Source organism: Macrosteles quadrilineatus, unplaced genomic scaffold, assembly GCF_028750875.1.
Source record: "Macrosteles quadrilineatus isolate MER2022 unplaced genomic scaffold, UCM_ALF_1.0 Scaffold_1__1_contigs__length_201487025, whole genome shotgun sequence".
NCBI classification, from domain to species: Eukaryota; Metazoa; Arthropoda; class Insecta; order Hemiptera; family Cicadellidae; genus Macrosteles; species Macrosteles quadrilineatus.
In genome coordinates, this window is record NW_026542594.1 from 90,396,564 (window position 1) to 90,410,650 (window position 14,087).

General features: G+C 38.4%; 1 protein-coding gene across 1 annotated transcript in view; it reads right to left on the minus strand.

The window, feature by feature from the left end:
- The window catches only part of LOC128998808 (uncharacterized), a 261,627-nt gene that overhangs the window by 20,871 nt on the left and 226,669 nt on the right, over positions 1 to 14,087 (minus strand). The gene's annotated exons all lie outside the window — the stretch shown is intronic.

Below are 14,087 nucleotides of genomic sequence, written 5' to 3' on the forward strand. Positions count from 1 at the left end.
AGAGCTAGGGACTACACCTGTGGTCCGATTTCGATGAAATTTGGTATGTAGGTTCTAATCCATGGTATCTCCAGGCGTTTTTTTCATTTTTTTGAAATTTTGATTTTTAATGGGGATTTTCCCATAAAAACCCATAAAAAACCTGAAAAATCGGATTTTCTCGAAAATGGCCCGAACGATTTTGATAAAAATTTAGTATGTTGTAGCCCTTTAAATTCTGAACAAAATGGTACAAATCCCATTTCTGTAAAAATTACGGTTCAAAAGTTATGGTAAATTATGTTATTTTCCCATAAAACCCAATAAAATAACGAAAAATAGGATTTTAGAAAAAAATCCGGTTTTATTTTAACATAGTATGTTATGGTCCTTAAAGTTTTGATAGTTTTTTCATTTTTAAAAAATTTTAATTTTTAATGGGAATTTTCCCATAAAACCCCATAAAATAACAGAAAAATAGGATTTTCCCAAAAACGGCCCGAACGATTTTGATAAAAAATTTGTATGTTATAGTCCTTAATATTCTGAACAAAATGGTACAAATCCCATTTCTGTAAAAATTATGGTTCACAATTATGTTATTTCCCCATAAAAACCCCATAAAATAACGGAAAAATCAGATTTTCACAAAAATGGCCCGAACGATTTTGATAAAAATTTGTATGTAGTCCTTTGAATTCTGAACAAAATCGTACGAATTACATTTCCGTATATTTACTTTCACCGCTTACACATGATAAAGGTTGTTGACAAACTTATGGGAGAAAGTATGTGTCAGAATGCTGATACCGTTTATTTTTTTTTTTAAAGAGGTTGGCGGCCTCTTTTAACCTTGCATCTGCCCGTCCACATAGACTAAGCACCCGTGCGTGGATCGTTTACAGCAAAGCAAGGAGTGAGCCGGTACAGTACAAAGGTGAACTGTACTGATAAAATGTAATTGGCAGTGACCAGGATCCGAACCCACGACATCGCTGCCTTGGGCCCGAAGTCCGCGACGCTACCGACTGAGCCACCGACTCACTAAATATAAACTAATATAACTACCGGTAATAAACTGTTTATAAACTAATATAAACATCTTACTACAATTATAAATGTAAAAGTTTGTTTGTTTGTTTGAAGCTTAATCAAGCATTAACAACTGAACGTAACAAAAAACGCAACAGGGTAGTGTGCACGAATCCCCGAGACTGGACAAGTTTTTGGTCTTTGTCCAGTTGTACTAAGATAATTGATTATGATTTCAGTTTTGACAAAAATAGTCAGTACAGATTGTATCCCTGCCTTATTAAATTCTTCCATTACAAGTCCCAGAATTAAATGGCCATAATTAATTGTCTTTACTTTCTAGTTAATTGCGTCCTTAAGATCCATTGGAGTACGGGGTTTGTGAGTGTAGATGCTAAATTTGAGAACGCCTCACAGAAGAAATTTACAAACGCTAAAATCTGGTGATCGAGGGGCCACGACATAATATCACAACATAAATATTGGGAAGGTGAAATAAACCGTTCTAGAATATAAATATAATAAATTTAATGAAAACTGAATCCTTATGGGCAGTGAATCTTGTTAAATAAACACATATTAGGTTTAATGTTTATATAACGTTGTTGTCTCACCTGTGACCTAAAAAAGAGCTTAAACATATCAACAATTATGAACCACAGCTTGAGGGCTACAGTTTAACATAGTCAAGCTGTAGTCAAATTTGAAACTGAATTGAGTACCTCATCTGAAAGGGCTTTCTGTTCAGAGACAAAGTCAGTAGGTGTCATAGATCAAGTCAAACCCCAAAACCAAATACAGCAAAGTATTTAGATGATATATATAATATTAATATATCATATAATCTTATCTTACTAATATTATAAGTTTGTTTGTTTGTGTGTTTGAAGTTCAATCACGCTTTAACCACTGGACGGATTGGGCGGAAATTTGGCATGATGATAGCTCAGTGTTTGTCTCTTGATGCAAATAACTTACATGCCAAGGCCATGTCTCAGTGTTTGTCTTTTGATGCAAATAACTTCATATGCAAATACGAGTAAATAAGTCCATTTTCAAACTTCAAATACATTAAATACTTAACTAACTGTTGTTTATATTGTTTGTTTTCATATAAATAATTTATATATATATATATATATATGTGTGTGTCCGTTAGCACGATAACACATGCAAAAATGATCAGATTTTGATGAAATTTGGTATAAACGTGTAAACCTACATTTATTCAAACGAGTTTGCGAACCAGCATGATCGGACTATGGCAACGGGGGTTTATGGGGGGTTATATGGGGTAAAAATAGGTTTTCCCATTTTTGACCCTAAAAACACAAAATTTCACAATTTCTTTCCAAACCATTTTGTAGAGCTTAAAAAACAAATAATTTAGTAAATGGAAGCGTTATTGTGCGCCTAATGGTTACGGAGAAAATTCCAAAAGTATGTAAATAAAAATTCCAATGTTATTCTTATGGAGAATAAGTCAACTATTGTAGTTTACTTGTTTATAAACATATTTTGATTGAATTTGGAAAACATTTATTTCTAACTAAACTATTAACATTTTACAACAAAACAAAATTGTACCCTCCCTGTTGCAGCAAAACTAAGTACTCGTTAAACTAATTCTATTTAAATAGGGAATAAATGTGATATTTTTAAGGAGGCATTTTAGTGTAAATCCAATCAGGCTAATGGGAATTCGCTTAGTCTGCAGGTTTGCTGCGGCGAAGGGTATTCGTATAAAATTCCAGTTAAAAAAATCAATTAAAAAGTAAACTTAGATCCATGACAATTGTATTTCTGCACTTAAGGGACTGTGTTCCTAAAGAAACTCTGAAAATGGTTTATCATGCTTATGTAGAATCAGTATTGAGGTATGGTATAATCTTATGGGGTCAGGCTACCGGAGTCAAATCAATATTCAGGCTACAAAAACGCATTATCCGTATTATGATCTGCTCTCATCCACTTAGTTCATGCAAAAACCTTTTTCGAAATTTAAAAATCCACACCCTAACAGGACTGTACATTTTGGAATCACTAAACAACATTCATTCAGCTAAAAACAACCTCCCAAAATCAATTCAAATCAACCATAGATATAATACTCGAAATGAAAACATTTTTAGATTTCCAAGGCACCATTTGACCCTTTATGAAAAAAGTCCACTATACGCTGGGCTGAGGCTGTACAATGTGCTGCCTGCAAACTATAAATTGTTAAATGAAAATAATTTTAAAGATAAAATAGGTGAACTCTTAATTGACAGCCTTTTATTTAATTGCAAATTTTCACAATGCCCCTTTAGTTTAGAATAGTTTTATCATTCAATTTTGTGTATTTATATTATTATCTTGATTACTATTTTATTTTTTATATCCTGATAATTTTAACTCTGACAATGCACCTATTCTGTATGTAACATATGTAAAGAATGTTATGTGCAAATAAAATATGTCTATGTCTATGTCTATATAAGATAGATGTTTTTCATAAGGATTACATGGAAACTTTAAAAGCCACTGGGGCAGAGCCCAAGGGACTTTTTTCAAAAGTGTAAGGTCAGTTTCCAAATCTAGGTGACACGCTCTTTCCAATGACCAGTCAATGATCAAAATCGGTTAAGAAATGGCGGAGGAGTTCAAAAGACAAATTTCGTGTTGGCGTATTGATTATATAGATTTCATAAAAATGTATGTGGTGAACATTAGGAGAAAACTTGACAAAAATCACAAAAAATTGGGTTTTTTAGCATTCGTTATTTAAATTCAAATTCAAAAGTAGTGTGAGGCCATATTTTAATAGCTAAAAACACTCTTGCCAATTCAGTGAATCCAAAAAGACTATGTGAAGATTTGGCATTTATAACTGCTGCGGGCAAATGCTCTCACAAACGCTCATTTATAAACGTCCCGTGCCAACTGGGCATTTGCCAGCCCCACATTACAACTAGTAGTGAATCCGATAAAAATGTATATGAACAGGATATGTGTAGGAAACAGATCAACTGTGAGGACGCTCTAAAAATGGAGACTATGTGTACAGTCGTGGGAAATATTTTTGGTATCGATTCCGGGAAGTGACCAAATAAACCGAGGACCGGAAATTCCGAAGCCGGATTTTAGGGGTTCTACTGTAATATGTCACGGGACGAGATCAAACAGTGATTTGTTTTTGACCGGACCCTAATAACATGTAACTCTTTACCAACCTAACAGTCAGGTGGGTCCTAGAATAGCATTTAGACATTTAGCCCTATACTGATCTAGGTTGAGGATACAACCTTACCCTCAAGGGGTCTGTAGTAATAATCCATGCCTGCCTTCTTTCTTATGTTAAAACTACCTTCTTTGAGCTAACATATGTTTTATTTTATTATTATGATTTTGTAAACATTATCCAATTTAAATACACATCTTGTCAAGTCTATTAATTTTGTCTTGTCTGTCTTTAATATTTTTAACATTGGTGCCGAAACCCGACTTATAAATTATGTCAAGAAATATGTCAATCCGAAAGTCAAGGAGAGAGAAACACCCTCCAAATAGATATTCCCCAGAAAATGTAAATGACAAGAATGATGAACTCATAGAAAGAGATAGTCAACCTCTAAAACCCCCTTCTAAGTCAAAAACCACATCTTCAACTTCCAGCAAGCGCCGGTTACTTCAATTACAACTGGAAGAAATTGAAGAAATGAACAGACTAGAGAAAATACACGAAGAAAGGGAGTTGCAGCGGCTGAAAGAATTTGAAGAAAAGGAGATGGAGCGTCAAATGCAGGAACAACAAAGGCAAAGAGAGGAGAGGGAAATGGAACGACAACGTCAAGCTGAAGCAAGAGAACTAGAACGTCAGAAGCGTCTGCTGAGAGTAAGGACCGAACTTGAGTCTGCTTCGGTCTTGGGAAGTAGTCAGTCCACCTCAGTCTTGGGCAGTCGTCATTTGGAAAATAATGAAGACCCTGACAAGGTAATCTTCAATATTGCTACAGTTGAGGAGGACTATAATGCCAAAGTCAAGAGATGGCTAAATGAGGAACCGTCAGTTCCTTTGACATCGTCAGCCATCGTGTCCACGGCTATTGATAAACTAGCTGACTCCTTTTCAAAAGCTATAAATTCATCTAACCCCAACCAACCTGTCTCTTGCCGACAGCGTCTTCCATCCTTCAGCGGGAAACCAGACGAATGGCCCATGTTCTATTCCTGTTACAATAAGACTAAACACCTTTTTAATGACGATGAAAACCTTGACAGAATAAGAAATTGTCTGGAGGGAGATGCCTTTAAAATGGTAAAACCTTTATTTATATCAGGTAAAAATTTGAGTACAGTAATGAAAACTTTACAAATGCGTTTTGGACGTCCAGAGTTTATAGTTGAGCCGATGTTGAAGAAGGCGCGCGTGCTCCAACCAGTCAAGGAGGATGACGCTGTCAGCCTTATTGAGTTTTCAACCACTCTTTTAAACCTGACCTCTACCGCAGAGTCGTAGGATTTGGAAATGTACTTAATAAATCCTCTCTTGTTGAATGAACTTTTAAGTAAGCTCCCCTATACTCTGAAGTACAGGTGGGCTGAACATGTAAATAGCATGCATTTAGATACACCTAATGACCTGAAAGTATTCTGTAACTGGCTTGAAAACCAGTGTTCCATTATGAGTATTTATTTTCGTCCACCTGAGGAGACAACGCGGAAGAGAAGTGACCCTAAACCAGTTTTGACTAATTCGCCCAACGAAAACGTTTGCATTTTTTGCTCGGAGAATCATGAAACCGATAAATGTAAGCTTTTCAGAAAAGCAGAAGTCGCGCAGCGGTGGAAGATGATAATTGAGAAAAAACTGTGTTTCTGTTGCTTCCGTCGTCACCACATCAAATTTTGTAAGTTAAAGAAACCTTGTGGAATCAATGGGTGCAAACTATCCCACCATCGCCTTCTGCATACTGACAGTGCCTTTAAAAATGCCCAAGAAATCAGCCGGGGCAGAGTACAGAACACTTTCAGTCAGGGAGGTAAATCGAAAAAAGAAATTATAAGCAATCACTCAGTAAATAACCGTGTTTTACTAAGAACATGTCCAGTGATGTTATATGGTCCAAGCTGTCAGATCGACACATATGCACTTTTAGATGACGGTTCAACCATATATCTGCTAGATTCGACTACTGCCGATAAATTAGGCATCAGTGGTAGCATTGAACCCCTTACCACTTGTTGGTCAAATGCAACTAAACATTTTGACCCAACGTCCAGACGAGTTGAGCTTAAAATAAAAGGGCTCTATGAAGATGAAGTTTTCACATTAAATAATGTAAGAACTCAATCACCTCTAGATTTACCCCAACAGTCGATTGACTCAGTAAAACTTCGTGAGAGATGGCCTCATTTAAAGTCAATCGATCGACCTTTACCAACATCTCATGCCAAACCTGCCATTCTGATAGGTCAAGTTATAACTGTGACTTGTTATTGACCAGAAAAGTTATCGAAGGTCCGCCAAATGCTCCCGTACTGTCATGGAGCTACCTAGGGTGGTCAATGCATGGCAAGTGTCCAGAATTTGCTGGGCGTGTTGACGATTTCACCTTATTGTCCTTTGATCACGACAGATTACATGATTTGGTGAAAAGTTCCTTTGAAATTGACAACTACGGTGCATCTCCAGTAGAAAACAAATCAATAAAATCGGTAGAAGACGAACGTGCAATGTCAATCTTGGAAAAAACAACGAGGAAAATCGGAGAACGTTATGAATCTGGCTTGTTGTGGAAATCAGATGATTTTAAATATCCCTCGAGTTACGATAAAGCTCTGAAAAGACTAAAATACATTGAAGGGAAGATGGCAAAGGATCCTTCCTTTAAAGACGAATACACAAGGAAGATTGCCGACTACAAGGAAAAAGGGTATATTCGAAAACTAAGTGAAGATGAGGCAAGTATTTTAAATGATCATACTTATTATCTACCTCATTTCGGAGTTGTAAACTCCAATAAGCCCAACAAATTAAGATTGGTATTTAATGCAGCTGCAAAGTCAAACGGTGTATCATTTAATGACGCTCTTCTTAGTGGACCTGACCTTTTGAATCCATTACCAGGTGTTCTCGTAAAATTTTGCCTGGGAAAATTTGCCTTCGCTGGTGATATTAAGGAAATGTTCCATCAGGTACGCATAAGGAAAGAAGATGTAGATTCACAGAGATTTTTGTGAAGGCAAAACACGAATGATCCTCCAGATACGTATGTAATGGAGGTGGTGACATTTGGGTCAACCTGTTCTCCAAGCACTGCTTTATATGTAGTGAACGAAAATGCCAAAAGTTTCCCATCCATCTACCCTGAAGCTACTAAATCAATTCTCACTAAGGAATACATGGATGATTTATTAGACTCTGTCAATTCTGAGGATGAAGCAAAGACTCGAGTGAAAGAAAGAATGGAAATTCACAAATCAGGTGGATTTCAAATTTGCAATTGGTTATCAAATTCCAAAGACGTTTTGTCTGGAATTCCTGAAGAACTGAAATCAAATTCAACTAAGCAATTAAAGCATGATAGCAGTATTTCATCGCAATGCAGAAAAGCTGCAAAAAATGGAATCAAGTTATCCAACTAAACGTGAGGTTTTGAAGGCTGCTATGTCTATCTTTGATCCTTTGGGACTAGTCACCCCTACTACAATCAAAGGTCGAATATTAGTGCAAGAGATTTGGAGAACAAAAACAACATGGGATGAAGTACTAACAACAGAACTTACTAAGAAATGGCAAGAATGGTTGGAAGAAGTTAAACAACTACAATATTTTATCATTCCGAGATGCTATTTCAAAACCCTTATGATAAATGAGGTTGAGCTTCATGTCTTTGTAGATGCAAGTGAAGAAGCGTACTCCACTGTTGGATATCTAAGACATAAGAATACTGACGAGAATACTGGATACAACACTATGTTGGTTATGTCGAGGGCAAAGGTGGCTCCTCTAAAACCAACTACCATACCAAGACTGGAACTACAAGCTGCTGTCCTTGGATGTAGGCTTGTTAAAACAATTATACACAAACTAGACATCAACATCATCCAAAAAATATTTTGTTCAGATTCTGTTACAGTGTTACATTGGATAAAATCTGATCCGAGAAGCTTTAAACAATTCGTTTCTAACCGACTTGTGGAAATCCTTGAAGTTTCACAAGCTGATGAATGGAAGTGGGTGCCATCAAAATATAACCCTGCTGATGTCGCTACGAGAAGCAACCAGAAATTCACTACAAGTACTCATGAATTTTGGACTTATGGCCCCGAGTTTCTAAAATACGACTCAAGTCATTGGCCACAGCAACCGACAACCTTGCAAACAAAAAACAGTGAAGAGGTGAAACAAAAGTTCGTTGGGTTACTCAACGAAGACAAAGAAGATGTTATCAATGTTGAGCGATTTTCTTCCTGGAATAAGGTAACACGAGTAACTGCATGGGTTCTGAGATACTATATTGCAATCAAGGATCAAAGGAAGTGAAAAAGACAGACTGAAGAAGAACTATAACCCCAGATTGATACTGGAACTTCAACCAGATGAAATTCTTAAGGCTGAACACATCTTAGTGTTGAAATCCCAAGACAAAGGATTTAAAGAAGAAAAGACCTTATTAAGAAATAACAAGTCACTACCGAAGTCAAGTAAAATATTCACATTGGATCCTTTTGTTGACGAGAAAGACCTAATCAGGATGTCTACAAGAATACAAAATTCTCCTGAGATCAGTACTGAACGAAGATATCCAATTATTATATAAGGAAAATGTCAAGTAGCAAGACTTATTGTGAAAAACTTCCATGAAAAATGCTTCCACCAAGGAATAGAAACCGTAATGAACATGACAAGAGAACGGTTTTGGATACTTAATCTTCACACAACAGTGAAGAAAGTGCGAAGAAGCTGTATGCGTCGTAGGATTGACAACACCAAACCAAGTCCACCTCAAATGGCACCCCTGCCAATGTCACGAGTAGTCAAGGCACAGTATCCTTTCTTTTACACTGGTGTTGACTATTTTGGCCCAATTGAAGTAACTGTTGGCCGAAGACATGAAAAGCAATACGGTGTAATATTTACATGCCTTTCTACCCATGCAATTCATCTCGAAGTGGCTCATTCGTTAAGTACGGAGAGTTGCGTTATGGCAATTCAAGGTTTATAAGTCGGAAACCTTGCCCTTCTGAGATGTTTTCTGACAATGGTACGAATTTTGTAGGAACAGACAATGAACTTTTAAATGCTGTTAAGTCTTTAAATAACACCCAGATTCAACGGACAGTCGTCAAGAGTGGGATTAAATGGAATTTCATTCCTCCCCGTGCGCCACACATGGGGGGATGTTGGGAGAGACTGATAAGATCAGTAAAAACAGCATTGAAAAGTGTCATGTGAGCCCAGTACCCAAAAGATGAAGAACTGCAGACGTTTTTGACTCGCGTGGAGTTTATTATAAACTCGCGTCCACTCACACACGTATCAATTGACCCGTTGGACCCTGAGCCAATCACACCAAACCACTTTCTACGCGAAGCCTACAAAGTAAATATTAATGAAGATAGACTATGTAAGAGACAACTAGCCCGCGTAAGATCACTTTTGGATAGTTTTTGGAAGCGTTGGGTCCACGAATACCTGCCCTGTTTATCAAGACGTTGCAAGTGGCATAAACAAATAGAACCGCCTCAAGTAGGGGACTTGGCTATATTAGTAGAAGAAGATAATCAAAGAAATTTATGGCCTCTTGGAAAAATATCAGCCATTTACCCCGGTAAAGATGGCGTTATAAGAGTTGTGGACATAAAAACAACCAAAGGTACATTCCGGCGCCCTCTCACCAAGGTCGCAGTTCTTGGGGGGGAGAAAATGTAATAATCCATGCCTGCCTTCTTTCTTATGTTAAAACTACCTTCTTTGAACTAACATATGTTTTATTTTATTATTATGATTTTGTAAACATTATCCAATTCAAATACACATCTTTTGTCAAGTCTATTAATTTTGTCTTGTCTGTCTTTAATATTTTTAACATGGTCAAAAATGAAAAAAAAAACTATCACCCCATAAAACCCTCCTGTATACCTCCGTTCCCATAGTCCATTCATGCTGGCTCACAAACTCGTTCCAATAGAGGTTTACACCTTTGTACAACATTTTTCCAAATTGGATCATTTTTGCTCAAGTTATCTTACTAACAAAAAAAAGCCAGATAATAAATTTATTTAAGGATTTGAACGGATTGTATTGGTCTCAGGGGAACTCATAAAGAAAAAAAGAGGTCCAGGCCCAAGTCCAGGTCTTACCATGAAACATACAATAAAAGCATATTCCCTAAATAAAATCTCGGCTCACCTTGAAAATTTAATCACTTGCACATATCTAATAGTAATTGTAGTGCCTGACGACTACTAACCTGTATATAAATCTTTATTTTAACAGATGATATTTATTTGTTTACTAATTCATTCAATTATTATTGTTCACTTAAACTTTTACTAAATACACGCATTTTTACTCTTGTCTAGCATTTGTGAGTTCACAACTTCAATTGGTGACCCCGACGCGATCCGAAATGTCAAACGGAGAACAATCAGTACACAGAATTCAAGTCAAGATCCCTCCTTTCTGGCACTCAGATCCAGAATTGTGGTTTGCACAAATCGAAACCCAGTTTTCTCTAGCGGGGATCACGGTCGACGAAACTAAGTTCTATTACGTCTGCGGTAACCTAGATGCGAAATACGCAGCGGAAGTGAGGGATATCCTCACCAACCCTCCAGCAGAAGAAAAGTACAACAAATTAAAAAAAAGAACTTATAAAACGGTTTACCTTGACCCAGGAACAGAAGACGAAACAACTTTTGGAACGAGAAGAGTTAGGTGATCGGAAACCATCACAGTTCCTGAGGCACATGCGTACTCTAGCCGGAACCATGATACCTGATCCACTACTGAAGTTTCAATGGCTTAGCCGTCTTCCTTCAGCAACACAAGCCATCTTGGTAACACAAAAGGCTGCGGACCTCGATACACTGGCGGAGCTTGCGGATGCTGTCCATGAAGTCAGTCCTCACCATCAAGTATCGGAGGCGTCCTTATCAACCCCGATGGAAGAAATGATGGAACGCTTTACAACCACGTTGACATCAAATATTAGAGAAGTAACAGAAAAATTTCAACAAGAAATAGCAGGAATCAAAGAAGACATGAGACGTCCAAAATTCCACAAGACATCAGACACATATCCTCGTAGACGATCATGGCAATGCTCCAAGAATCGATTTGATCGCCATGACGTCTGTTGGTATCACTGGCGGTTCGGCGACGCAGCAACGAAGTGCACCGACCCTTGCAGATTCAAAGGAAGCAGATCGGGAAACGACCCAGGGAGTCTCTAATGGCGACAAGCGACTCCGACCTCACATGTTCCCGTCGCCTATTTGTCACCGATAAGGTAACCAAACAACAATTTCTAGTTGACACGGGAGCTGATGTATGCGTCTACCCTCGTAATATGTTAGATAAAAAAAGACCTAAGACTGACTATACTCTATATGCAGCTAATAATACTGAGATTACGACGTATGGTCTTGTATCTTTGCCTTTGGACTTTGGTCTACGCCGCTCATTTGTTTGGCGTTTCATCGTAGCCGATGTATCCAAACCAATAATAGGGGTAGACTTTCTACACTATTATGATCTGCTTGTTGATGTACGACGTCAATGTTTAGTTGACCAGTCAACTTCGTTTTTTTCCAAAGGTCAACCTCCTTCAGTTCATTTAGTGAGTAGTGTTAAAACTATTAAGTCTTGTCAACAGACAGTTTTCTCTCAATTACTTCATGAATACCCAAACCTCACCAGACCTTCAGGTAAACCTGATTGTACTTCCAAACATGACACAGAACATCATATTGAGACAACACCAGGACCTCCGGTGTTCAGTAAACCCCGCCGCCTGGCACCGGATAAATTTAAACTCGCCAAAAAAGAATTTGAATCCATGGTTCAACTAGGTATAGCTAGACCCTCTTCTAGTTGCTGGTCTTCTCCCCTTCACATGGTTCCCAAAAAAGGCGATGAGTGGAGGCCATGTGGAGATTACAGGGCTTTGAATGCTAGAACTATCCCTGATCGGTACCCTGTACCCCATATTCAAGATTTCTCTCACCAACTTCATGGTAAGACAATATTCACCACCTTAGATCTTGTTAAGGCTTATCACCAGATTCCGGTTGCTGCTGAGGATGTCCACAAGACAGCAATTACCACACCTTTTGGCCTGTTCGAATTCCCTTACATGTCATTTGGACTATGCAATGCTGCTCAAACGTTTCAACGCTTTATAGATGGCGTACTTAGGGGTTTAGACTTCTGCTACGCTTACATCGACGATATCCTAGTAGCTTCAGAGTCAGAAGAACAACACGTATTACACTTAAAACAGCTCTTTGACCGTTTTTCTACTTATGGGATCCTCATTAACCCAAGTAAGTGTGTTCTAGGAACATCAGTCGTTAACTTTCTAGGGTATGAAGTATCTGGAGAAGGTATCAAACCTTTGCCAGAAAAGGTTAGAGTCATCAACTCATATCCTAAACCTAAAACAGTTAAGGAACTAAGGAGGTTTATTGGCATGATAAATTTTTATCGAAGGTTTTTGCCTAACACGGCGGAGCATCAAAGCTTACTAAACGAACTCCTGAAGGCTAATGTGAAGGGAAATTCACCTGTCAACTGGACCATGGCAAGTAATGAAGCATTTGAGGCTTGCAAGCAAAGCCTTAGTAAAGCTGTGATGCTGTCTCACCCTGTACCAGATGCTCAATTGGCCATTTTCTGCGATTCTTCCGCCCATACTGTGGGGTGTGCGTTGCAGCAAAAGATAGGTGATAGCTGGCAGCCGTTGGCCTTTTTCTCAAAAAAATTAACCTCTGCTGAACAAAATTACAGTGCCTACGACAGAGAGTTGACAGCAATATATTTATCAGTAAAGTACTTCAAACATATGTTAGAAGGTAGGCAGTTTACCATTTTCACAGATCACAAACCACTCACTTTTGCATTTAAGCAAAAAGCTGACAAATGCTCTCCCCGCCAATTTCGTCACTTGGAATACATTGGGCAGTATTCAACGGACATCCGCCACATCTCTGGACAAGGTAATGTGGTAGCTGACACCCTCTCCAGAATTGAGACGATTGCCGTTCCATTGGACTATCAGGCATTAGCAGACTCACAGAGCAAAGATGAAGAGTTAATACGTCACATGCAGTCTGATTCCAGCCTGAAACTTCGACAGATCCCAATACCAGGAACACAGGTTTTGCTTTACTGTGACATATCTACTTCCATCCCTCGTCCCTTCATCACAAGGCCATTTCGACAAACCGTTTTTAACAGTTTACATAATCTCTCCCACCCAGGTATTAAAGCTTCATTGAAACTTGTCAGTCAACGTTTTGTCTGGCCTTCAATGAACTCTGACTGCCGTAGATGGGCCCGTTCTTGTATGGCATGCCAAAAGTCCAAGATATCACGTCACAACTGGACTCCTGTAGGTATGTTTGCTCCTCCATCTTCCAGGTTTGAGCACATACACATTGACCTTGTTGGTCCGCTACCTGTCTCCGAAGGTTACAGGTACTGTTTGACCTGTGTTGATCGTTTCTCAAGGTGGCCAGAAGCAGTACCAATCGAAAACATAGAAGCAGAAACTGTAGCACGAGCACTTTTTACCACTTGGATTTCTAGATACGGAACACCACTACGAATTACAACAGATCAAGGTCGGCAATTTGAGTCAAGCCTGTTTAAACACCTAGGAGATTTGTTAGGTTCGACTCGTCTCAGAACAACTTCCTATCACCCATCGTCAAATGGACTAGTTGAACGTTTTCACCGTCAACTGAAGGCAGCCATCAGATGCCACGCAACAGCACGATGGACTGAGGTATTGCCCGTCATACTTTTGGGAATACGGACAGCATGGCGTGATGATCTACAAGCTTCTTCAGCTGAACTCCTG